Source organism: Ochlerotatus camptorhynchus, unplaced genomic scaffold (assembly GCF_037179485.1).
Source record: "Ochlerotatus camptorhynchus isolate MF236.1 unplaced genomic scaffold, CSIRO-AGI_Acam_v1.1 ptg000274l, whole genome shotgun sequence".
NCBI classification, from domain to species: Eukaryota; Metazoa; Arthropoda; class Insecta; order Diptera; family Culicidae; genus Ochlerotatus; species Ochlerotatus camptorhynchus.
In genome coordinates, this window is record NW_027040763.1 from 8,373,373 (window position 1) to 8,401,058 (window position 27,686).

Below are 27,686 nucleotides of genomic sequence, written 5' to 3' on the forward strand. Positions count from 1 at the left end.
TGCAGGGGTTGTAAGCATAACAGATAGATGACTTTTTACTGGAAAACGTTATAATGGCACATTTAATACCATCCTGTTCTTGTCACACCAAACAGTAAAAACGTTCAGCTGCTGCTGAAGAAACCATGCATCACTTTGATCTATGATGACAAAGTATAGTTTGAAATCATCAGCATAAGACAGCTTCAGGCAACGGATCGAAAAGTGAACGTCATTCGGATGCAATAAAAATATGAACGGTCCCAGATGACTGCCTTGAGGAACACCAGAAGAAACAGCGAACGGTTGAGAAAAATGATCTCCAATCTTCACTGACATACGTCGACCGGTGAGGTATGAGCGAAGCCAATCAAGAAGGTAACCGTGAAAACCAAGTCGCTCTAGTTTGGCCACTGCAATCTCGTGATTGATTTTATCAAAAGCATCAGAAATATCGGTGTAGATAGCATCCACTTGATGACCTTTTTCCATCTCGCGTATGATTGTTGATGTGTATTGAACGAGATTTGTAGCGGTTGACCTCTTCGGCATAAATCCGTGTTGTTCAGTCGCGGTCACGATGTAACTAGAGCATGTGAGTTTTAAATAATCTAGTACCAATTGTTCAAAAAGTTTTGACACTGCACACAAAGCAGGGCAGCAGTTCCATTTGAAATGACGATTTTTTTAAATTTTTTGATCGACCTTCTACGATTATGTTGAAACTTTGCACAGTTGTTTGTTATTGTCCAACATGCCATCTTACATATTTGGTTCCCTAGTTTTGTACACGACTAACACTTGAAAGGGCTTATGCAAAAATGATACGCATGAATAGAAAAACATATATCTTGCGAACGATTTGTTTGATTGAGATGGTGTCTTGGAAGAAGTTGGGGACAAGTATTGTACCTTTCAAGAAAAATATACAGTGTAAAAAATTGTATTTAAAAAAAATCAAAATTATCAAAAAAAAATTAAAATTACTCAAATTGCATATTTTTGTTTAATTGTTTTGTTTTATATTTATTTTGTAGTTTAGATAAAGTAATACCTACTGACACTGTGCATTTGCTGGGCGCATCATAAACAAAAAAGTTATGAATTATTGTAAAAATAAGTATTTTCCAAAGTACTACCAATAGCTATCGAATATCTTTAAAATAGTGTTAATATTAAAACACATTTAATTTACAACAAAAAAACTCAAAATGGTTAAATTTAAAGTTGTTATTTTCGAGATACTCGTAGGTTAAAAATTCACTTGTCGCATAATTTGAGCAATTTTCACTCTTTTGAGATGTTATTCGTGAGTGTTCAATCTTGAAAGTATACTTTGAAAGGCTGTTCAATCATACTCATGAGTTAAGATATAATTAATTATGAGTAAGAGACGGTATGGGAAAAGTGTATTTTTCTGTTTGGCCCCATATACGGCTAGCTAGTTTAGCTAGTTAGTTATATCTTAACTCATGCGCATGATTGAAAAACTGTGAACAGCAAAGTTTAAGGAAATTAATTGGGCTTTTTGTTAAAAATAACAACTTTGGGCAATTTAAGCATTATGAGATTTTTTTGTAAATTTAATGTGTTTTAATATTAACACTATTTCAAAGATATTCGATAACCATCGGTAGTATTTTGGAAAATACTTATTTTTTCAATAATTCATAACTTTTTTAATTATGATTTGCCCAGCAAATACACAGTATCAATAGGTTTTTCTTTACCTAAGCTACATAATAAATATAAAAAAAATTGCAATTTGAGTAATTTTAATTTTTTTTTGATAATTTTGATTTTTTTTGTAAAAAAAATATAAATTTTTACAGTGTATATTTTTTCTAGGAAGGCACAATACTTGTCCGCAACTTCTTCTAAGACACCATCTCGATCAAACAAATCGTTGACGAGATACATATTTTTCTATTGATGCGTATCATTTTTGCATAAGCCCTTTTCAAGTGTTGGTCGTGTGCAAAACTAGGGAACCATATATGTAAAATGGCATGTTGGGCAATAACAAACAACTGTGCAAAGTTTCATCATAATTGTAAAAGGTCGATCCGAAACGATTTGCGAATCTGTGTGAATCTGAATCTGATCTGAATCTACTCAGGGATACCACGGTAGTTGGACACCGACTGCTTATTGCCTTTTTTTAAGACAGGGAAAACAAAAGAATCCATCCAGCAGTCGGGAAAGATTCCAAATCCAAAAAGAGATTGAAGATGGATGCTAACGGTGCGGCCAGCACTCCAATACAGTTCTTAATAACCGCGGAAGGTATTCTGTCAGGGCCAGTGCTGAAATAGTTTTGGGCGGATGCAGCCCAACAGCAGAAAGTACGGGACCATCACTTACGGCGGCTACGATGTGCTTGTTAGGTAAATTTTCTTTGACGAAGACACTGCTGAATTGTGACATGAACAGATCAGCGATTCCCTCTGTATCTTCTTGATCCGTATTTTGTACATAGTAGAAGGTAAGCCCGATTCCTTCCGTTGATCGTTCACATGATTCCAGAAGCTCTTGGGATTGGCTTTGAGTTTAGTTTGTAGATGGCGCTTGATAAAGCGGTTTGTTGAGCCGCTTATACTGTTTGTTAACGAGGTTGTACTTCCTCGTTCTAATTCTTGAAAAATGTGTAAATTAAACCATTTCTGATTAGTAAAATGTTTTTACTAGGAAATCATTGCTTGCTTTTTTCAGAATTCACACAAGCACTACATTAGCAGCACTTATTATGAGACAAACTATAACACATAAATACGTGACGATCCTCGGCGACAATGTCGTATGACAGAGATTGTCATATGAAATTTTAGTTTGGTACTGTAAATTGATAGCTTGTTTTGAAGGGTCGAAAGCAAAGGCAGCCGAATGTCACAGAAAATGTGTCGATCATAGTAATCCTACATATAGAGATTCACGGAAGCGGCCATCTTGAGCCAATCGAGCAGCGAGAACTGTCAAAATTTGAGCCAAACGAACATTCTGATTAGAAAATATTCAGAAGATTTCTTATTGGGTTGAGAAGTACTGTAATCGGGGTGAAATAAGTTCAAACAAAACGTTTTTTAATTTAAAAAAAAAAACATTATAGCAGTGAAATGCGTACTTTAACTTAAGAGAGAAAATACAAATGCGTGTGTGAAGTAGTACTGAAAGAAGCTTTTAGTTTTAAGTAAATACATACCACTCAATAATAATCATTGTAACATACACTGCACAAACGCATAGAATCCTCTAAGGAAAAATCTGCCGGTGGTCCGTAAAACTCAGTAGTGTGTTTTTCGGAAACCTGAAAAAAGCTCACAATTTTTGCACTCGTTGCATTTCCACGACCACGGTTCACCATTTCACTAAGAATTCAAATAACGTAAATAAACAAACTCATACCGTAGACATACGGTAAAGTCACGCACAAAGCTGGAACATTTTGCTCTGCGGTAAGTGTTGGCAGGTTATGAGAACGAAACGAATCACGTTGCCAAATCGTCTGATGATATTTCCGCGAATCTCTGTATATAGGATTGCTAGTCAACCAGTGCTGCAAAATCTTGACAATACACGGTGATATTCAAAATTCTGCTTTGGTCACTCATTTGAGCTAACAGTCATCGTCAAGACAAACCATGTCAACTATCAGTGACAAAGCTGTCAGTGACGAACATGTGCTGATTTATTTTTATTAGCTAAGTTTAAAACGAAATTGAATTACTTGAACAAAACAATTACATGGAACCGTTAAAGTGAACAAGCATCTACGTCCTGAACTGCTTGGATAACAATCATGTGGCTCAGAATGCAAGAAATTACACTTTTTGTTACCAGGTTAATCTTTGCCATTTACGAAAAATTTAATGAGATTTTGACAAAGTTCTCTTTTTTTAGGGTCAAGGCCATCAATATTAATGATCAACCTCTGTAAATTTGTTTACCAATATTATTTTAAATTATCGAAGTTTTGCCTTCGTCATCTTCTCTTGAGAATTTATTTATTGAATCGAAATAAGATTTAAGCTAGTTCTTATGCAGGGAGTGTACTCATTTTGCTAATTAAAATTCCCTGAGTTTCCTACCTTTTTACAGAACTTTTACTTTTACGGAAACTTCATAAGAAAGCTGTTTTCTAATTGCGTTACAAAATATGTTATTTTTGGTAGAACAGCCATTTAATTTCCAAAAACGATTTTATTACATGGCAATCAATTTTTAAGAGAACAGTTTTACAATCCAAACCATTCATAGTGGAAGTTTTATCATTTACTTAAGTCTAAGATCTCATTAAAAACTAAAGCTTTAATGTTTAGTACTCCAAGTCCAAGATCTAGAAAAATTTTCAAAGTGTTAGAAGTTCAGATATAAAAAAAGATTGAAGTTTAAGACATTTGATTAACTTAAAGTCCGCAATCTTAAACATATTTCAAAGATTCTTTGCTAGTTGGTCATGTTCCCTAATCTTGGAAATTTCTCCAAGTCAGGAATATTTAATTTTAAATAAATCTTCATTCAAGTGTTTCAAGTGCCAGAAGCTTGCAGCTGACATTGGAGGCATTTGGTGAGATTCTTCCACAATATTTAAATACCATTCATTACAGGGGAAATGGCTCTAATGTTGGCCTATGGATCTAAGATTGGGCCCATCGCTAAAAATCTGCTATTTATCAATTTTATCTAGTTGAACGCGTCATTGGGACGGTACTTATGAATATTTTTGGTCGCTATTGAAAATTTAGTCGATTGCTGAATTTATGTATGGGCCCAAATTAGGGGTATTTAGGCCAACATTACATCCATTTCCCCTATTACTGTTACATCCAATCCTAATCTAACTCGGAGCGTTTGGTACGGTATGTCCACGCATCCTTCCACCCCTGAAGATTTACGAAATGTATCGCTGTTTAAATTAGTTTATTTAAACTCGAATCATTTCACAGAATCAACTTTGCGGCAAATGCAACGCAGTAGGCTTGGCCGTATTGCTGTTTGTGTCATATCTCAGATAAACTGCAAGCATCAATGTTGACAAGAAAAATTATTAGGTCTTACCTAACCTAATCTAACCTAAATTTTCCAGGATGCTTTCTCGTACTGGCTGCGTTTGTATTATATTAGATTAGATTAGATTAGATTAGATTAGATTAGATTAGATTAGATTAGATTAGTTTAGATTATATTAGATTAGAACATTAGCGAAATTACCGTATGAAACCACACACTTAGATTTAAAAGTGAAAATTTTGCCGACATTCAGTTAACAAACGAGACTTTTGCCGAGAGAAATAAGTGCTGAGCCTGCTCGGTGGTGCCAATCTCGGCAAAAAAATCTAAGTGTGCAGGGTTGCTTCCATTCATTTTGGATAAAAAAAATATGTATATGGTATTATGGTACTATGAGATGTTTTAATTATAGTTTGTATATGTAAGCTACAATAAGGCGACTCTCATAACGTGAAATAGGTCCACACATAAATTCATCAATCGACTAAATTTTCAATAGCGACCAAAAATATCCATTAGTACCGTCCCAATGACGCGTTCATCTATATAAAATTGATAAATAGCAGATTTTCTGCGATGGGCTCAATCTTAGATCCATAGGCCAACATTAGAGCTATTTCCCCTATCTTATGATTCTATAATCCCATAAAAATATGTTAAATGAATGGAAGTAATCCTAGATGAAACCCCTAGTTTCTGCACACTTAGAAATACTTAATATTACACGTGACGTTGCATTCATTTCGTGCATTCATTTACATTCATTTGCCCCTAACTTTTTTAATGAACATAATTCCGCAAAATGATGTATAGAGCTTTTGTAGGTTTTATTATTAGCTACAACTTTTGTGATCCGTATCTCTTATGCATGACGAACCAGCGCAAATAGAATACACTACTGTTTTTCAGTGAATGTGTTTTACATTCACTGAAAAACAGTAACGAGTTCTGCCCACTCTAATTCATGATGCATAAGAGATACAGATTTGAGTTACTGGCAAAAGTTGTAGCTTATAACAAAACCTACGAAAGCTCCATACTTCATTTTGCGGAATTCTGTTGATGAAAAAAGTTAGGGGCAAATGAATGTAAATGAATGCATGAAATGAATGTAAATGATTTTCCTTGCCTGATACTGACATATACTGCCCATAATCGCATATCAGTCCCATATGGATAGGAAATCAAGCAAAGATGGGACTGATATGCGATTATGGGTAGTATACGAGCGTCAATATTGACATAAAATTTAATCATAATAGACGCGAAATTCAGCTCAATCAAACGTACCGAACTTTTCAGTCTCGGAGCACTTCTTTATTTTACATGACATGTCTGTTTACGTCTCATCCTTTATGTCAAAGATGGATTCCGTCACGTATAAGATTAGGTATTTCTAAGTGTGTAGTTTAAATTCACATTTAGGAGCTACTGTATAAATACAAAATACCATTTTTAATCTGTATTCTGACAGTTTCTCAATATGTAGAGTGGACATCAACGACACTCGCATTCTCTCTCTCTAATGTGTAGATTATTTTGGTGCGATGATGAAATCTCATTTATTTACATTCGAAAACTTTAAATCGTCTCCCATGAAAACCACATGATCCCCAACCTGAACAATTGAATCACAAGCAAGCAATCACCCGAAGCAAGTTGAACAAGGTCAGTTCCGTTGCTTCATCCCATTTTTTGTTTGTTTTGTCGGATGCCTCTTCCAAAAACGGACAACGTTTCTTATCAATTGTGTCAAGCTCTTTTGTCAAACCAGCGGTACTCTAGTGTGCAACCAATACTACTACAAAAGCGGTGCTAAGCTGTTGCACAACGCTAACGCTAATACTCGTTTGACGTGGACCTACTTCAAAGCGTAACGAAAGACTACCGAAATACAGAGTTGATAATGGTTTCCGCGTTCCAAAGCCGGTTCAACTCTTTCAATTTCCGTACAGATAAAAAAAATGCAACAAAAGTCACTATCGAATCCCGCTACAATTTTCCCATAAAAGTCAATCAGTAGGAAACCAACTTACTTTTCCACATGATTCTTCGCAATTTTCTTCTTATCACACTTTTCACTTCGGTAGAGTTTTCCAATCCAATTAGACACAAAAAAAAACTCACTCGCCACAGGCAGACAAACAGTCTTGGCCGTTTCTCACTTTCTTTTCGTCGTCGTAGTCGTCGTCGTCAGCGTCACCATGGTCAAGGATGGATGGCACACACGAACTCCGAGGACGCCACCAAACTGCAATATCGCGTGCAATCACCACCGCCGATTGCTTCACTTTGCAGGCCTTCCACCCCCTTTTCGGTTGTGATTTTCAAGGCCACATCAACCACCGTGCAACTGTAGATGCCAAGGTGCACACTTTGTGCATACACTCGATTTGCTTTTAAATTAAATTAAAAATCACTCCAGCCGTCGTTCACCTTTACACCACAAACCACTCCCGGACAAACAAACGTGTGCCTCACAAGAACCTACGCGATCCTTTGCTACGCTTCTCCACTCTCACTCCAGATCACTCACTTCAGAGCACAATCAAAGCTGATCATTGTCGGACAAACTAGGGTCACGTCACTACCATGACCTAACTCACACACAAAAATCCACTGTGAGCCGGTCTGAATCAGGCCCGAATTAGTCTAGAACTAAAACTCTCCGTCCACTGTCTGTCGACTGCGATCGATGGTCCAGTCGGTTGAGCTGCTGGGAGAGCGAGCAAGATCCGATCGTGATCCCCGAATACTCGATTTGTGTGTGCAATTGTGTGCGCTGCTCTACCACCACCACCACCAGGGACGGGGTTATTTCTGAAATCTCTGAAATATAAATCGAAAGTGAAGGAAAAATTATTGTACGATTTATTACAAGCAGACTTGGGGCTTGGCTTGGCTTCGAATGTGTGTAGGATTTTTTGTTACACCAAGATGTGAGTAATGAGATGGAACTATTTTTCGAAGACGACCGCGGGTGTTCGATGGGATCAAGACGGGAAAACGGCGAAAATGTGTTACAGATGTGGAGACGTTCTGCCTTGTCCCTTCGGAATGTTATTTCAGGGCTTTGGTTCGAGATCGTTAAATTGTGGTTGGCAAAATTGAGGTTGCATTGTTTCGGAAGAGACGGATGATCGGACATTTCTGGGAGGAGGAAAAGGTGCTGCAATTTTACGACTGATGGGGATTAGAGCTTATTCCTTAGATAGTTCCCGGATCTAACCTCAACATAAATAGAAACAAGTCATTCGGAATTCTTTATCTTTTCCGTTTTCTTCTTATACCATTACACGGCCGATGATAGTAAATCAGTAACTGAGTCGAATTCAACTCAAGATTGTAAGAAATAGGTTTACTCAGTGAGTGAGTAAACCTATTTCTTACAATCTTGAAGGTAGTAAGACTTAGGTATGAAGGATAGGAGACAAAAATCCTCAAATGTTCAACTAGTTTAGCAGCAAAATGCTTAATCAGGGTACCTGGACTCAGTTGAGAATTTTTATTTAAGAAATTATTTCTGCAGGTTTCACAGATTTTTGACAACGATTCTATTTATGTCTATTACAGAGCTTCATTTCTTTTTTTCTCTGACGTTTGTGAATTGTACAAGTATTAGTGCAGAACTTTGGATAAATTTACAGGTTTTCTTGCACTGATACTTATAATTTACCCAAATTTCTGCACTAATACTGCATTTCACAAACGTCAGAGAAGTCTATTTTGATTTTGACATTTGCTCTACAATTAACAATAAGGAGCCCAAAATTTTGCAAGCGCATAGCTAAAATCCGAACTACTCGCACTTCAAACAGACTTCAAATAGCTTCCTGGGTATGAGCTTTATACGGCAACCGAAAGGGGAAAAGTGGCAGGCATTTTCAAGCATATGAAACTGTCGAAGTTCGCTAATCAATATCTAGTTTGGCAGGCTGTACCTGTGGCCTGAAAAGCGACATTTTCCTTGCAACCGGGACCTTCGACCAGGAAATTTGCGTGCATAATGACATTACGGAAAAAAGGCCATGTGCCGCCAACAACGTGCCGCTGGTGCCCAAGACCAAGAACCCTCGCAACACATCAGAGCTCAGCCCAATCGAAAGAAAATTGGGTCATCATCAAGCGGAACCAGAAGAAGACCCAAAAACTGTTGGAAGCAAGAAGCAGTTAAAGGCAAACTGGCGTTCTGCGGCGATCAAAGTGGACGAGCTCGCTGTACAGAATCTGATGGCAGGAGTTAAAAGAAAGACACGGCAATTCGGATTCGGTCAACCAGAAGTTTAGCTGAATATTTTTTCTATATTTTCTTCTAATTGAACTTAAAAAAGATAAATAATTAGATCTTTTTAATAAAAAAAAATAATCAATTTACACGCAGTTTTGGTTGACCAAATTTTGATCGTAACACCCTTTATGCAACCGAAAAATTAAGGAAACCTACAATTTTGAATGGACACAACCCACAAACTAGATTTTAGTTTCTCTCTTCTTAAAAACTATGAACTGTCGAGGTAATTTTGCTCGCTTTCTCAAACGCTTAAGCGTCATAGTAATCCTCATCCTCGGAATACGCCCAATCTTCGTCCATCGCGGCCTCAACATCCACCACATTCAACTGCTCAATGTACTCATCGGGTAAATAGGGAATGCAGAATGCATTCTCTCCATTCTCCAGCAAATCCTTCTGCTCTTCTTCTCTTATCACCGTCCTCTCCAGGTTAGGCCAAGCGAGCTTAAGTTTCGCAAACATACCGTCCGAATAGCTCCAATCGGTAATGATTTCACACGATTTCAACTTCCTACAGTGCGTCATCGCGGCCTGGAACACTTCCGAATGGCACCGCCGTAGCTTGATGAATTCCAGTTGCTTCGTCTGGCAGAATATCTCATCCCACTTGAATTCGACTTCTGATTGCCTTTGGGTGACCTCTGCCAGATCAAGCCGTCGGATATGTTCCATACTTACTTTGACTACATCGCAGAATACGTTGTCTCCCAGACGTACGCGGAGTTCGGTGAGTTGGTTACATTCGCGTAGGATTAGCGGTGCAATCGACATCTTTTCGAGCCAGAACCCGGTCGTGTACTCCCAGTAGTTGGATCTGATCCGGAACTGTAGGTTGGCACTGTGAAGCTTCGGTGCGAAGACGATGAACTGCGTAGCCACGGAAACCTCTGGAACCCCGTAGAACTCGATCTGTTTCGGCTCCTCCCAGCTGAACCGACGAAGCTCCGGTAGGTGAAGGTTGAATCCGGGTTTCTGGCGGGATCTGAGTATTGAAATTTCCACCGGTAGAAATGTGATGTATAGTTCTTCGAGTTTGATAAACAAATCTTTCGTGACTTTGAAGATCTCGAGCAACTTTTCCGTTGAATCCACTGTTAGGTATAGATGTTTGAGATTGCATTTTCGTTTGTAGTGCTCAACCACATCGTAGATCAGATTGGCCTTCCGGGGCGTGGTGAATTCCGTCAAACTGATATCGAGGGCCGTGTAGCGTATAGTGCTCTTCTTCGCAGCTTTGAAGTCTGTTTGCGGGTGGAGGCGTAGAGCCACGTTCCGGAGTGGCAATATTGCTTCGACGGCGATCTTCCAACTGTGACACACGAGACACGAATTGAGCAGCTCGGCTACGGACAAATAGTTGAAAATGTTCTGCTTCATCTCCAACGGGAGATCACTGAAGGATGCCATGTCCTCGAATATGGCGGTGAAGTTTAAGACGTACTAGTAGCGGCGACAATTGAAGGTGAAATCTTATATCTATGCTAGGTAGAAATTATTTGCCTGATCTTTCGTACCAAAATATCAGTCGTACGAGTACTACAACTAGGTAGTTATGGAAAATAGCAAAGTTACCTTGTTATGACAATGAAAGGTACAGGTAGCATAAAGGCCAAACATGTCCGAGGGCTGGTTAAAATCAAAACATCATGCAAATGATCCAAATTTCGTGTGCAGAAACTGAACTATAAACTATGCTCATAATCTATTCCATTCGTTCCCAGATTCTCCTCCTACACAGCACGGTAGCTTTCCGTGTTTGTTTTCATTTCGAGCAAGCTTTTGAACCTGAACTGAATAAGAAGTATCAGTTCTGCCTCCCCCGAGGCACGCTCCATATTCGAGCCCAAGTTGAAGGGAAAATGTTGTGTTGCTCTGACAACAGCACCACCACCAACAACAACAACATCACCAATGGCACTTGAATAAGGTGTTGCGACGAGGTTGCGACACGGGGAAAATTAGGACAGGCGACGTCGCTAGGGAAATTCAGCCTGTTGTGAAAATGATTTCAAAGGCGATTTGTGTGCAAAATATCCGAGCAGAAGATATAGGTAGGTGAGAATTGCTACACTACTGACTGGCTGCACCGAGTTCATGCGGTGACCGAGTTTTCCACCGAAGCGAAGATGCAACCTCCATCCACCCGCGTTCCGGCCTGGTCTGAACGAAATGTTGACACCGGTTGACAGCCAGTGGTGATGCCGGTGTCGAGAGGGATGGCATTATCCTATCAATTTGAATGAAGTTTATTTTTAGATCCCGATGAATATGATGGGGAATGGAAAATGTGTCTCCCAGTGTGCAATCGGCTGTACAATGCATTTCGCTTGGAGCTTGGTGCCAGTATGTTCACATGGTGGGGAGCACGACTTTATGTGAACCACTGACTGGATGGACACTGTCATTGGACAGGGTGACAATTCCGGATACAGAGAACATGCTTTCGATGTATTATTTCAGTTCTCGTGTTATTTTTCTTTTTCATTAACCCACAGAAGCCCCCCTCCATGAACTGTCTACGTGATTTATGAACAGCCCTCCAATTGTCATTTTCGTTTGAGATTGTAAGAAGACATTTGATTTTCGCATACATTTTGAAGATATTTCATATATTACGAAGACTTGTGAAGACATATGAAGACAGTTGGAAAGTGTAGTAGACTTTTAAATATGTTTTAAACTTTTGAGTAGGCAAGTAAAGATTATGACTTCAGTTTGCTTTGCTTATTTGCTGAATTGAATTTACTGACTCGTCCTGGCTTTTCAGGACTTCAACTGTTCGATCAAGCTTAATAACCTCTGATTGTCCTCAACATGTCACTGTATGAAGGGCCAAAAACGGGATGGTAGAGAATCTCTTTCCAGCCACATGATCATACAATTGGTCAAAAAACGAGCTGTCCGACAGAAGGATACCCCAATGAGTATGGAGAAGAGCCCGCCTTTTTTCCACGAGATGTTAACAACAGGGAGTTGACAATTTCACTCTCCCCATCCAAATCGCTTCAATTATATGCCTTGATGGTCACTCCCAATCCCAGCATTGTTTTGTATATATGAGCAATAATAAAAATTAAAACTTTAAAACGATCTCACCAACATTCGCTGTTTCTTCACCCTTCTTTCCATTTTTCGCGCCTATTTGTGAACTCGTTGTCCTTCTCTACATCATTGCTAGTCGCTACTAGTCTCCCATGTTATACGATATTTCGACGTCCATTATCTTTGTATCACAGACAAACAGACATAACACATTGAATATTTCTCACTGTAAAACATCGTCGTTAAAACATTACCGCCATCTGTTGAGTACACTGTGGTGGGCACTACACTGAACAGATGGCGGTAGTGTGTAAACGTCAAACGCAAGGGAATTGACTATGCGCGCCACAGGTGGCGGTACTACCAACTACAATACTTTTAAATTGACCGTTAAATGCTTGTTCGATGAACAACTAGCGAGTGTTATGTCTGTTTGTCTGTGTTTGTATGATGATCTTGAGTTCCTAGTTGCGTCTTATAAAACCGTAACACCAAGGCGGAAAATGGACAATGTCTCCGGGTATTTTCTTAACGAGCATCACTCCATTTTCGTATCGCATGTGCTCCATTTTGCAGCTCTTCTTTCACTTTGTTGACTCCATGGTATCGGAAAAGATATAGATGTATAAATTATTAGCAATGATGTAATATAACCACAACGGGATGACCCTTCAGAATGGTTCAACGGATGTGAAATGAGGGAACATTTAAATTTAACACGATTTAAATTATTTCAATGCAACTTTACGTTTGTTCACTAACAATCAGCACATTTTTCAATATGTTATCGTAACTAATTTCTGGGCGAATTTACAATTAGTATCAATGTTCTGTCATATCGTATCTTCAAGTGATCATCACAAGCGCCACATTTCGTTCAGGCTCTTTGGAACTACATGTGATGGAAATATGAAACGCACATGGAATCTGCCTTAACCAAACTGGCAGAACGCGCCCTAACCCTCACTGAACCAAAGGGCAGGGCGTAGTGGTAAATGCGCTCTTAGACTAATAAAAGTCGCATATCGAATCTAATTTGAACACTCCTCAATCTGAACCCTGCTAATCTGCACGCCGTGCAAACTAAAAATTGCTCAAACGGCATTCAGCATATGGAATGGATGAAAGTGAAATGGAACATTGCGAAACGGAACGCAGAACCAAAACAATACAGCAAATAAGGCTACCAGAAACATGCATTTCTGATACTGATTGGGTTGCTAGAAGTGCAAATCAAAAATGAACCCCGTTAATATGCATGAAGTGTCGTTTAGATTTGCGGGGGTCCACGGTATTTCCATTTAAGGCGTCTCAAAAGCTCAAAAATAAAGCTCGCAAATGAACAAAATGACTAACGGTGTCAGTTTGAGACTTGTTTTCCATCCTTTCCACGCACGCTAGTGTTTAAAACTCACCGTGGAATTTCATTCATTTTTTTTTCTTTATTTGAGAGAGTTTTAGCCATAGGCTAGTTTATCTCTTTGGAATTCATTCAGAATTTCGATGAAATTTTCTTCAGAATTCAATTCCCTTGGAATTTTCCTAGGAATGGGAATGGAATCTCTCCTCAGAATTTCTTTTGAATACTCCTAAAAATTCTTTTGGAATTATCTTCAGAATTATAATTAAATTATTTTTAAGAATTACCATAAAATCCTTCTCCTTGCCATGTAATTATAGTCACAATAAGTTTGGAATAATTGTGCAAAAGAGTTAGCAAATTTCCTTTGATGATCTCATGGAATTATTCTCACATTTAATTGTAATCCTTCTTAGTACACTTTTTTTTCAAAAATCACATAGAATTGTGCTCCGGATTCATTTTCAATCTTCCCAAAAATTGATCAGGATTGAATCCGAGGATAATACCAGTTGGAGCTTACCACCATGAATGTTCCTGGAATTTTCTTTGGAATTCGGAGTGTTTTTTTTTTGGAATCCTGAAAAGGATTTCCTTGGAACTCTAGTCAAAACTTTTCAGGAATTCACTTTGGGTTTCTCCTGGAATCTATAGTTCCCCAGAATTAACCTTGAAGGCAACCCTTAGCCTGGGCCTGGGTTCAATCTCAGTCGGCTTCGCCGGGATTATCTGAGCCACGCCTTCCTTCGGAAGGGAAGTAAAGCTGTTGGTCCCCGGTCCATGAGATGATGTGTCGATAGGTAAGGTAGGCATTGGTACTCAGTACGAAAAACAATATCGAAGGAAAACAAATCAAGGGAGAAAAAAACAGACGAAATTCTTCATTCTGGATCATCGTTCACGTATTTAACGATTGATATGAATATTATTATTGGCGCTGGAATCGAATCACTTTGACGTTTCTATATATCTTGTTTACCTTGCATACAACATTGTTATCGACTTAGCGAGCAAGTTTGTTTTCCGCGCGAAGCTCGATACATGTACATGAAAATGATGTCCTATTTATTTAGGTACAATGTTTTCAAGAAAAACGTATTAAGAGGTTACGCTTACCTGCAAACTTTCAAAAAATCGATTTTTTTTATTGTCCTAATCGAAAGTATATAAAGTCAAGAATATTTCCTCAAAAGATCAAGTTGATCCGATGAAAATTGTGAAAGTTATGCGACGTACAAAAATATTCACTTATAGTGGACTAAACCCAACTTGAAACTTTAAACGCGATTATCTCGGAATCATATTTTCAAAACCGATGCCAAAAATTTCTCGAAATGTATACATTCGATTCGTTCGATTCGTTTTGATTTCTGTTCAGTACTATTTTGTGCAGTCCACGATCGTTAGGATTTCGTGTATCATTTAATTTCGATTTTTTACAGCCGATCAAAGGGAGCAGCCGTGCGGGGCACCAGGACCTCGTTTTTACAGCATCGACTGATAAATGTACCCATTTAATGTGTGTTCAATAAACGGCAGAAAACCGATTTTCAATATGTTGCGTCGTTTTCGAGAAAAAAAAATCCAAACTTTCGCTTTTTTTCGGTCTTGCAGGTAGGCGTAACCCCTTAAAAGAGTTAGGCCTGTTTGTCTGTGGAATTATCTTTTGATTTTCCTTGAAATTATTCCTTGATTTCCTTAGACATTCTCATCAACCTCATTCATCAAAGTCCGTAAACCTTGCTAATTTAGCAAGGATGTTATTTTCAAATACGAGATCTTGGAAAATGTTTTATGTCCTTCAGCGTGAGAAGCATGGATGCCAGGCCCACCCCAGTATCAGTTGAATAAAACGTGCAGAGTTGAATAAAACGGAGAAGTCCAAAGAAAGTCAGTAAAACATCTGGGAAAGCTGGACAGAAACGTCCTGTGATCGTTGGAGAATCAGGAGAATCTTCTAGCCTTAGGCGGATGGATTATCTGAAGTAGAATATTTCGAAAGGAATTCAGAAAACAGACACTGCCAGGCGAGGTTCCAAAGAATTCTGGAGAGTTCCAAGATATACATCGGGGACAAATCGGGAGAATTGTTCAGGGAAGTTTGGCAGAAATTTTCGGTCAAAGTCAGACAAACAATCCAAGGGAAAACAAGGAAGATTTTTAGAAGATATCTCTGAGGGAAATTGTAAAGAAAGAGAAGTTTCCGAAGCAAGTCGGAAAATTTTTCGAGGAAAAATAGGAAAAAAATTGGAAGGTAAGAAAAAACTTTCGGAGTAGTCGAAAGTCAAGTCTAGGAGATGCAAGAATTATCCATGGATTGTTCAACAGCAATTAAAAATAAACATTCTGTTAAACCTATCTCTGGATAAGCAACTGGTTCCTGTTTTCCACCATCAGCTGCTTCCCGATTGATTGGTATCCAAAATAAGCCAGGAAAAGGAAACACTAATCAATCACAGGAATGAATCGCTCTACGGGCCATAGTCGTTAAAATTTCTCCAAGTGTGGTTATTTATAGTCCATAATTTGAAAAAAAAAATCGACTAAGTTTAAAACAAAAAAAAAGTTCATGATCCAGAAACAAACGAAAAATCAAGCCTCAGAACGTTTGAAATGTATTTTGTTACTGAATACCAATCTGTTCCAGAGTTATTAAGTTGAATGAGTAAAAGCAAATCTTCAGCAAGATCAATTGCATTTTACAATGTTTTGAAACTCTTCAGATCTGCGTGACCTACGTTTTTTATTTATCATACAACTGAGAAAAAATACTCACATACTGAGTTAGTCTCAGCGGCCGTGTTCAGGCTGTGTTTCACGTTTCCCAATTCCTGGGCAGCCAGATAATTTAGTTTCAGGAGAAACTTTGATTTTTGACGACTGTGATTTCTATATGGGGGTACACTTTGTGAAAACCGAAAATGGAACATGTAATAAAATTATGAAAGATTTTGAACGTTATTAACTCAGTTGTCCCTGGACCAATTTCAATAATTTTATCACCAATAGATCAGAAATATTTCTACGCATTTGTTAAATTAAGACTTTATCATTTTTCAAAATGTCACTATTGAAAGTTGCACGAATGTGTAACTGTTGCTATTAAAATTAAAATTATCACCGATTGCCTGCGAAAAGCGATTTCCCTAACACAGATTTAAAAGTTGAATTCCATCCGGTCTCACCAAACGGTTTTTAGTCAATCACCGCGTGGTGAGTGAAGTGGTGGTGTTCTCCAGTTCACAACCAAAGGGCTGCCTGCAAGCAGCAAGCTGCAGCCCACATGAGCATCCATAAAAGGAGGAAGAAACCGCACCGCTATTTATCGAAATCCGAAGAGCTTCTGTCGCTGTGGGCCATCTATGTCAAGTGCGTCATACTAAAGAGTATAAACAGAAAGAACTCCAATCAAATTCCTATTCTTACACAAAACACAAGCTTCTGCTGCAGTTAACAAATAAGATTTATTATATAAGACCACGTAGTCCTACGTCACCATTACGTGCAACCCCTTAGGGCTGTCCCTTGTAGGGGAAAAGTTGGCTTCGGCAATACCTTAACCTGTTATCGTCAGGGGGGTAAACAAAGTCCTAGAGCACTCAAATTTGGCCAATAGTTGCTCTGAAACACAATGTATCCACATGCCAAAATTGAGCTCTCAAGGACGTTGTGTACCCCCCTGACGATAATAGGTTAATGTATTGCCGAAGCCAACTTTTCCCCTAGTTGTTTTTTTTTAATTTTTGTGAAAGTGAAAGTGATACAATAGTAGTAGAATTAAAAACAAAACAAAAACGTTACAAGGTATATAATTATTCTACTAAAACGCTCATCACTCGATTTAAACATTTGTAGCAGCTTATACAGGAAAAAATGAGCTCATGCAGCAAATGTGTGTACTGCAGCTAATAATTGTTTGTTGGAAGCTCTCTTGATGAAGCTGGAATTAATCTCCAAAGGAAGTCGAAAAAAATAATTAAAGGATGGTGGAACAAAAACTTCCGATGGAAGGCTGGAAGATTCTGGGAAAAATCAGAAGACACATCCAGAGGATAGGCTTCGTACACAAATTGCGTATTGCATGGATGGGGGGGGGCGAACTTGCGTTACATAGTGGGGGAGGAAGTAAAAAATGTAAACGGGGAGGGGGTTCTGCCAAGCGTTACTTATTGTGACATAGGAGAGAGGGAGTGGGTTCAACATCCGGATTTTTGCTTTGTTTAATTTGTGCCGAAGAGTTCTGGAAGATTTCAGAAACCATCTCCAGGAGAAGTTGGAGACATTTTCCGACGGTAGTAAAAATGAAATTTTCTGGAGAAGTCGATTACAACTTCCTGGGAATTTGAAAATAAACTTTAAGGGGTAACTTTCTTTTAATAGTCATTTTCACACATTTTGAGTCATTCATTACTTAAATATCCGGGATGAAATCTGAGAACTTGAGTTTAAGCGTTAGAAGTATGTTTTTTTATCACTATCACTAAGTATGGATGCCAGGCCCACCCCAATATAAGTTTGATAAAACGTTCGAAGTAAGTCTGGAAGAGTCTAGAGGAAGTCGGTAAAATATCTAGAAGAGCTCAACAGACACGTCCTGTGGAAGTTGGAAAAGCTTCTTGAAGAAGAAGAACTCTGATAGAAACCCTCTGGGTTAGAACGGAGGAAACTTCTGGAGAATGCCAGAAGAATCTTCCAGCGTAAGCCGGAAGGATTTTTAGGGGCAGTTAGAAGAAACTTCTAGGAGAAGTCAGAAGAATCTTCCGAAAAGAATGCAAAAGTCAGATACGAAACGTCACTGCAAGCTAGCTTGGTTATAGTCATCAAATAGACGGCGAATGAGAACGACCCAAATTTGAGTTTAGTTCACTTCAACCACTTCGCCAAAAGTGCAGGAAGTCAGCGATGAGTTGCCTCATGCTTTCCAGTGGAAAACCACACAAAATTGCTGGAAAATGAAGAAAATTAACGAAAATTTTACTTAGCCCAGGAGTAGTAGCAATGGACTGAGTGAATCCAATCTTTACTCTTCTCATATTTGGAAAGTTTTTCCTGTACAAACCTGGAAAAACTTGGAAAAACATGAGGCAAATTTACTCATCACTGAGTTCCTGCATGTTATGTGCTTTATAAGTTATCTAAACTCAAATTTGGGTTGTTTTCATTCGCCGTGTAGGAAAGCGGGAGAGTGGGACTCAATTGAAGAATCAATGTGACGATTGGCTCACAGATGGCGAGTCAGTGAAAATGGTAATGACGTTTTAATATCTGTCAAATTGCACGACATTTTTTTGTACATCATCATTTTTGTAATTGTGGATCATAAACTAGGTGCCGCATGACCAGTTCTGGCTTTGCTTTGATTCGCCAATAGAGACGAAATCGAGCCCTACGATTCCACAGGCTCACGGATGATCGAGCGGTCGTTGGACAGCGCCTATACAGAAAATGTTTTGTGGATATTCCTCGACTATCCAGAGCTGTGTCAGTAGACTGGAAATAGCCGAGCTACTTAGATAGCTTATTAGTCTCATTGCGATAGCAATCCACCGCGCGATTTTTGACTGTTCCGGGGAGAAGACGGAATAAAGTGATCCGAAAAATTGCAATAGCTCCTATCATCCGGCCACGTTTCCGTCAGTACGATCAAATCATGTTCAGCCTCCGCAACAGCTAAGAAAAATGAATCGATTTTAGTCCTCAGAACACGCACGTTTTGATAACAAATCCGGTGGCGATCGAGCCGACGAGCTATCCCGGTAGTTGGAAACCGAAGGAAATTTGGCTCACTGAGCAATGTGAGCGATGTGCCTCAAAAGCAACTCTGAAATTGTTGCCAATCATCATTTCAATAAAGTGTGGCCCTCACTCTGCAGAACCATCTCGGGTTCCATTTGATCTTACAAGGAACATCGACTGGCAGAAATATGCAACGGCGGTGACAATCGGTGTCGAATCAATAGATGCGCTTCCACCATTGGAAGAATATCGATTCCTAGCCGATTTGATTTACAAAAGCTCACTGGAAGCACAAAAAAGAAAAGTTCCAAGTGCACCCTTTAAAAGGAGACCAGCCACACCTGGTTGGGACGAAGAATGCACAAAATTGTATGTAGAAAAATCTGATGCTTTCAAAGCTTTTCGTAGACACAAAACCTCCACTTACTTCGAGGAATATTCAAAGCTTGAGACAAAGCTGAAACAATTAATCAAAGCAAAAAAACGCGGTTATTGGCGCAATTTCGTCGAGGGACTCTCACGAGAAACCTCAATGAACACCTTGTGGAGGGTGGCTCGCAACATGCGTAACCGCTCATCTTTCAATGAGAGTGAAGAATACTCCAACCGATGGATATTCGATTTCGCTAAAAAGGTCTGTCCGGACTCAGTTCCAGCACAAAATATTCTTCGAGAAGCGTCTCCTAGCGGCGGCTCTCTGGATAGACCATTCTCAATGCTGGATTTCTCTATGGCTCTTCTTTCATCGAACAACTCCTCACCGGGAAGCGATATGATTAAATTCAATCTTCTGAAAAATCTCCCAGATATCGCTAAAAGACGCTTGCTAGATTTATTCAATTCCTTGCTAGAAAACAACATTGTACCGCCTGAATGGAGACAGGTCAAAGTAATAGCCATTAAAAAACCTGGCAAACCAGCGTCTGACCATAACTCATACCGTCCCATTGCAATGCTTTCGTGCATTAGGAAATTATTGGAGAAAATGATCCTTCGGAGACTCGATCACTGGGTCGAATCAAATAACTTGCTATCAAATACACAACAAACGATTGTCTAGCGCTGCTTTCCCCAGATATTCAACTGGCCTTTGCACACAAGGAGAAATTGGCTTCAGTATTCTTGGACATTAAGGGGGCTTTTGATTCAGTTTCCATTGAAATTCTGTCAGACAATCTGCACAGATGTGGACTTTCTGGAATTTTAAATAATTTCTTGTACAATTTGTTGTCAGAAAAGCAAATGAACTTTTCCCTTGGACAACTGACAACTTCCAGAATTAGCTCATGTCTCAGCCCTCTTCTTTATAACTTTTACGTCAAAGATATCGACAACTGTTTGGCAGAACAATGCACGCTAAGACAACTTGCAGATGACGGTGTGGTTTCCGTAAGAGGTCCACATGCCGTGGACTTGCAAGGACCATTGCAAAATTCCTTAGATAACTTGTCTTCTTGGGCTATGAATCTAGGGATCGAATTCTCGCCGCAGAAAACTGAACTGGTAGTGTTTACTCGAAAGCGGTACCCAGCCCAAATGCAGCTTAATCTTTTGGGCAGAAACATTACCCAATCATTGTCTTTCAAGTACCTTGGGGTCTGGTTTGATTCAAAGTGCACTTGGAATGCCCATATTACGTATTTGAAGCAAAAATGTCAGCAGAGGATCAACTTTCTCCGTTCAATTTGCGGCACATGGTGGGGTTCTCATGCGGGAGACCTCATAACGCTTTATAAAACAACTATTCTCTCTGTTCTAGAGTACTGCTCTTTCTGCTTTCTCTCGGCAAGAAAAAGTCACCTAATAAAATTGGAACGAATTCAATATCGTTGTCTGCGTATTGCTCTAGGCTGTATGCACTCAACGCATAACATGAGTCTCGAGGTTCTGGCAGGAGTAACACCCCTCCAGAACCGTTTCTGGGAGCTCTCTCTCAGAATACTAATCAAATGCGGAGTGACGAACACACTTATAATTGCTAATTTTGAAGAAATTCTTGGGCTGAACACACAATCTCGATTTATGAGAATCTACCACCACTACATATCATCAGATATGTGTCTTCCTTGTTATACTCCAGACCGTGTTCACTTCACCAATCGCAGTTCCTCAATTGAATATGATCTGACCATGAAACAAGCAACTCATGGGATTCCCGATCAACTTCGACCTATTATTATTCCGCGTATTTTTACTGAAAAGTACCAACAAGTCAATTGCATGAAAAGATATTTTACAGACGGGTCCCGTCTCAATGGATCCACTGGCTTCGGTGTCTTCAATGAAAACTCTAGTGCCTTCCGCAAACTTCAGGAACCTTGTTCCGTTTTTGTTGCTGAGCTGGCAGCAATCAACTTCGCATTGGGGATGATTTCCAACATGCTCGCAGACCATTACTTCATCTTCACGGATAGTCTCAGTTCGATTGAGGCTATTCGGTCGATGAAACAAGGTAGGCACTCATCTTATTTCCTTTCAAAGGTAAGGGAGCAGATGTGTGTGCTGGTCGAAAGATCATATATGATTACCTTTGTATGGGTCCCCTCACATTGCTCAATCCCAGGCAATGAGAAGGCGGACTCTCTCGCAAAGGTGGGCGCGCAGGAAGGCGAATTGTATGACAGGCAAATTTCACACGATGAATTTTACCATTTAGTGCGTCAGAGTACCTTTTCGAGTTGGCAAACCGATTGGGACACTGGAAATCTTGGACGGTGGTTACATTCAATTATTCCTAATGTTTCTTCGAGAGCGTGGTTTAAAGGCTTGGGCTTAAGTCGTGACTTCATTCGCGTGATGAGTAGACTTATGTCCAACCACTACTCGCTAGATGCTCATCTCAATAGAATAAACCTCGTGGACAGCAACATCTGTCGGTGTGGAAACGGTTACGATGACATCGAACACGCAGTTTGGCAATGTACGGATAATGACGCCGCCAGAGAGCGACTTTTGAATACCCTCGAGGCCCAAGGAAGACAACCCTATGTTCCTATCAGAGACGTGTTGGCAACCCGTGATCTCTGCTATATGCAGTCCGTTTATGTTTTTCTTCAAATGTCTAGTATAAGAATTTAATTCCTTTTGTCTTTTGTCTCTCTTTATTAGTTTTTGTTTGTCTTGTCCCCCCGTCTCGATGAGTCTCATCGTCGCCCACTGGTCACCCACCATAGCCGGTCGAACTCCGGACGAATCTAGAACAGCACTACCGTTCATACTGGCGACAACGCTCTGATGAGACAACGAAACCCTACCCCAAGCTCCTCCTCTGATCCTATCCTTCGAAAATGTACCCTTCTAACCTCGAGTAAGCCGCGAGTAATCGGCCCAACTCCTACTAGACATAGAATTAAGTGAATTTTGTTACACACAGTGAACAAGGAATTATCGGCTCCGTAAAGCTAACGCGATTGAGCCTTCCAAATACACGAACTAGATAAAAAAAAACTCTGAAATTGCTTATGATTAGGAGCTAACTTTCCCCTTGCTTACGATGACCAAGTGGAGTTCCACTCATTTCGGTTGCTTTAGCTTGCTGACATTGGCGAATACTGGAATCTTCCGGAAGACAGTAGTTTGTACTAAAAAGCCTGAATTTACGAAGAGACGACTTGCCAAAATTGGAACAATCGATTATCTATCAAAGTCATGGGAAAAGTTATTCCAATCGAGCAGAAGACCTGTCCAATGGATAAGATGTCGTCTCTTTATAAATTCAGGCTCTTTAGTTTGTACCAGCCGTGCTGGCACCCTACGCTCGCTATGTTTTTTGGCTTTCGTTTCTATAACTTTTATACAAAAAATCAAAAAATCACTTATTACACTACTGCTTGATTGATAATTTCAATAAAACTTCTTCTTCTTCGTCACATTTTAAGCTTATTCCTTATCGCACATTAGCTTATTGCGTGCTCTCAACTTAGTGTTCTAAGATGCACTTCCGCAGTTATTAATTGAGAGCTTTCGATGCTTGTACCATTTTTGCATTTATAGAACTGTATGGCAAGTCCAATCATACTTGTCGAGAAATTTTCCAACCCGAAAAATTCCTAGACTGGCCCGAACTTACTGTGTATGAAAATAGCTTCGGAATGCTTGGAATTGGGTCAACAGTAGAGCTGTCACGTTCTCACTCCCAGATTCAAGCTTCTTGCAGTCATCATTGCAGGGAGATTTTATCCATTATGCCACTGCAAGAGAGTGGGAGTTGCATTGTAAATATATACAGACTCACAATTCATCAGTGGTCAATATTTAACATAAGGCTAGGTCATATGTTTACATACGAAAAAGGCATATGACCAATAGGTCACTGGATTAATTAGGGTTTCTCTTTGGTAGATCACCTCAATTTTATCAAATACTGTCGTGTAGCGCGCATGACATTTCCTAATCCTTTTGCCGGGCGGGGGCAGAGTTGGAGAAACATTAACACACACCTAGTGATTTCCAAATATAATTTTCCCATTCAGCGGTCAACAATGCGAAAAAATAACCAAAATAGAATTATAGGGTTTTTATCTAATTTCCGTCCTACTAAGCACAACCCGCACTTAACCTTTCTTTTCCAAACGGATATGATCTCAAAAATGGAGTGATTCTGCTATGGATGTCTTCCACATTTACTTACACTGGATTTGATGAAGAGTCGCAAATTGTTGAGATATTGTTATAAATCTAATACTGCTTCTTGAATCCAAATTAGTTCTGCGAGTTTCAATTCTGTCCTAACGCAATCAAAGCACAGCCAAAACTGGTCATTCGACACCTCGTTTTAAAATCCGCAATTACACAAATGATTATGTGCTAAAAAAAATCATGCAATTTGACAGATATTTAAACGTCATTACCATTTTCACCCACAATAAAAATTGATTTGCTAGGAGCGCTGCTTTTGTTTGAGAACAATGAGTGTGAATATTCAAACAATGCGCTCGAATAGGCTTTGTTTTGTAGCTTATGATCGAACGCATCGGAACAAACGTATTATTGAATTGTGCACGGTGAAACCATTGATGGGCAGTTACGACGAAGTAGCGCTCTACCCTACCTAATAAACTTAAATAACACATTTCCCCGAATGAAGCCCTGACAAGGTGACACGCCCCTTTTCAAACAACGCAATACCTCTCTAGAGAAAAAAAAACCCTTTTCTTTACAATTCCAATTGAAAGACATCAAAAGTTTCATAAACTTCATAATATTATGTCGTGTCATGCACAAAGTGGGAAACGAAAATAATCTGTCCTTCGCAATGTGCTCACGCATGTCGTAATTTAATATTAGGACAAAGGAATTGTTCGTGCAATGAAAGTTGAAGCTACATGCTACAAACTGAAATCGGGAGCTTCTGTCTGCTGATATGAATAAAATATGCAGTGTATCTCCAAATTGAGTGTACAGCTGTCGTTAAACTTCAGAAAAACAGCTGTACCAGCACAATTTAAAAAGATAGATTTCGGCCAGGGTGTTGTTTGGCGGTGTAGTATTGGACTTATTTGGATGAGTGTGTAAGAAGTTACAGCTGTTTTAGAGAAACGCCTTTTCTAGAAATACAAATTTTCGAGCGTTTTACTAAAATTGCCAAAACTTCATACCGGCTCTGCTAATAAAGTTCAAACCTATAACGATAAATCACTAAATAGTTGTTCAACCACCAGCCCAGATTTTGAAAATCTATCTACTCATAATGTTTCAATAATTTTTTCCATTCAGGTGAACGCTCAATGCTGCGATACACTGTAGAAGATATAGCGAGCTGACAAAACGGATATCATCGTTACTGCGCATTGAAAAAAGGCAAAAAGAGGAATATTAAGGAATAATAAACGGATCCCGACGCAATATCGTAATTGCTAGCAGTGTTTTTATACACCTGAAAACGATAATCCTGCCTGCACGTAACAGCAATTCATATAACGGGCGGTAGGTGCAGTCTGTTTAGAATCAAGGTTTCATTTTACCACACTTTCGAGTGTTGTATTATATTTACCCCCATTTGCACTTTGGAGCCACCAGCGCCAACCTATACCGTTTCCATGCATAAACCGAGCACGGGGAAAACTATGTACATATTCAACATCGACCGGCGCTGTTATCTGCTTTGCAGGGACACTGGGTAAACAGGCAACGAAAATGAGCTTCACGTCGGCGGTCGTCCAAAAATGGGTTTTCCGTGCATCTACTTATGTATATCTAACAAACATTAACCGGTCCCCATTCAAGCGCTCAAATCAATCCTTGTGCGGTCGGTGGATTTGGATCAATTCAACAGCCACGCCACAATCCCTTGACGATTAAATCAATAAAAAATGGATCGAGACTAATACGTTGAAGCACCATGCACCTCCACACTAAATGCCGGCTGATAAAGCGGAACCATATGTTCTGTTGATATTGGCAACTCTCTTTCACCCACATCATCAGCCACTCAAATATTTGTTTTGCCTTCATTCTTCTTTTTGTTTTGTTTCGTTCGAACGTCATCAACGGCCCTGTCAGTCGTCGCGGTTTGACATTCACCCAAACCGCCCAGATTTTCCTCAGTACACCCTTTTCCGAAGTGGTTGATAAAATATTAAAATTTATTTTCAACGTGTTCGGAGTGTTCATTTATGTATGCACTATTTATGTACAGTGAAATGGTTACACGTTTGACATGTGGCTCAGTTGTAGGGATTCACGGTTTACCCACTTACCCGGTTTCGAATTTACCTTGGTCGTGATTCGTTATGACTAGAGGGGGTAGATCGGCTTTGTGGTTGGCAAGGTTTAGGTCAGCTGGCAACTTCGATTTGTCGTGTTGAATGAGGAACAATTTTTGAATTGGGAATTAGCAAGTCCAGGCCTAACAATGCATGTTCAGTATGGGTTCAGGGCGAGGACAGTATTTTGTGTTTGCTGTGTATAGACATTGTGACATTTGTGCAGGAACTCTGTCGTATTGACTCTCGTCTAATTTTTCAAAGTGGCGTGTTCGACATTTTTCACTAAATCATAGCACGAAAACGGCTAATCGTTTCGAGACAAAGTTGTAGGAAACTAGATTTCATTTTCACATTAAAAAAAAAAATCACAAATTTTCAGCCTAAAACAAAAAAGAGTTGTTAAGACCAATAACATGAAAAGTATATTCCCGTTCTGATGGCTTTTTGGATAGCGGAAGATAAAGTGTTTATTGTTACCTTTTGACTATAGTTTTAAGATATTTTGTATAGTGAACAACAATTCTCGTCTCTGTAAAGTTAATTCGGTTGATCTTTATCAAATAAATAAATGAATGAACCAAGATGTTTAAGCTTATTTTAATTTGAAAGCATTTAAAAAAATGCAAACTTTTCAGAAATTGACACAATGAATACTTCAAAATAGACCAAAATCGTTGAACCTCAACTTTTGGAACAGAATTCAAACTTTTTTTTTTCCTAAAATAATTGATGCCATGTAGTATTTTTTAGTACAGAAAATATTTTCCTGTGCAAAAATCATATAACTATCACGCGAAAAAACAAAATTGAAAAAAAAAATTAATTAAAGCAAATTCCTACGATTTTGATCAATTTTGAAGTGTCCATTGTGTTCATTTCAGAACAGTTAGCATTTTTGATGAGGTTTCAACTATACATAATTATAAAAATTCTAAAAAAAATGGACTCTTTTGATATTGAAGTTCTTAAAAGTGGTTTTTAAATTTTTATTTTCTTACAAAAATACAAGACATATTATTTTTTCTGAAAAGACACTCCAGTTTCCTGCAATTTTGGCTCAGACGACATTTCGATTAGATGAGCTGGTTTCGTGTTATAATTTGTTGAAACACATCGAATATGCCTTTTGAAAATTTAGGCAAAAGTCTTACTTACTTACTTATCCTGGTCCGACATCCCTCAGGATTGCACCTGCATCACAATGTTACGCCAATTCACTTGGTCCGTGGCTGCTTGTCTCCAATTTCTTGACCGTCCCACACTTAAGAGATCCTGCTCCACTTGGTCTAACCATAGAGGTAACTCTAAGACTAGTAGGTCCCGAAGAAAAGTGCTCAACTTTTTGGCTCAGCTCTGGTACTATCTTCGGTCCCAAGCTAATTGATTCGCCCCCCGAAACATAGGAAAATCCACTAACCCCTCGTTTTATCTGTCAAACTTTTATAGCAAATCAAAACAAACATTGTGTAGTACTAGAATTTCGACTAAAATGGGGTACGTTAATCGTTTGCTTGGGACCAATAGGCTAGTCAAGTAGTGAGCCAATTTAAAATCGTTAGCTTCG

The 27,686-nt window shown here is 39.1% G+C and overlaps 1 protein-coding gene across 1 annotated transcript in view; it reads right to left on the reverse strand.

Moving 5' to 3' along the window:
- LOC135705692 (P protein-like) overlaps nt 1-27,686 on the reverse strand; it is a 313,738-nt gene that overhangs the window by 274,927 nt on the left and 11,125 nt on the right. The window contains exon 2 of the mRNA XM_065227486.1: nt 7,023-7,815. The gene's annotated coding sequence lies outside the window, so the exon portion shown is untranslated. The remainder of the gene's footprint in view (nt 1-7,022; nt 7,816-27,686) is intronic.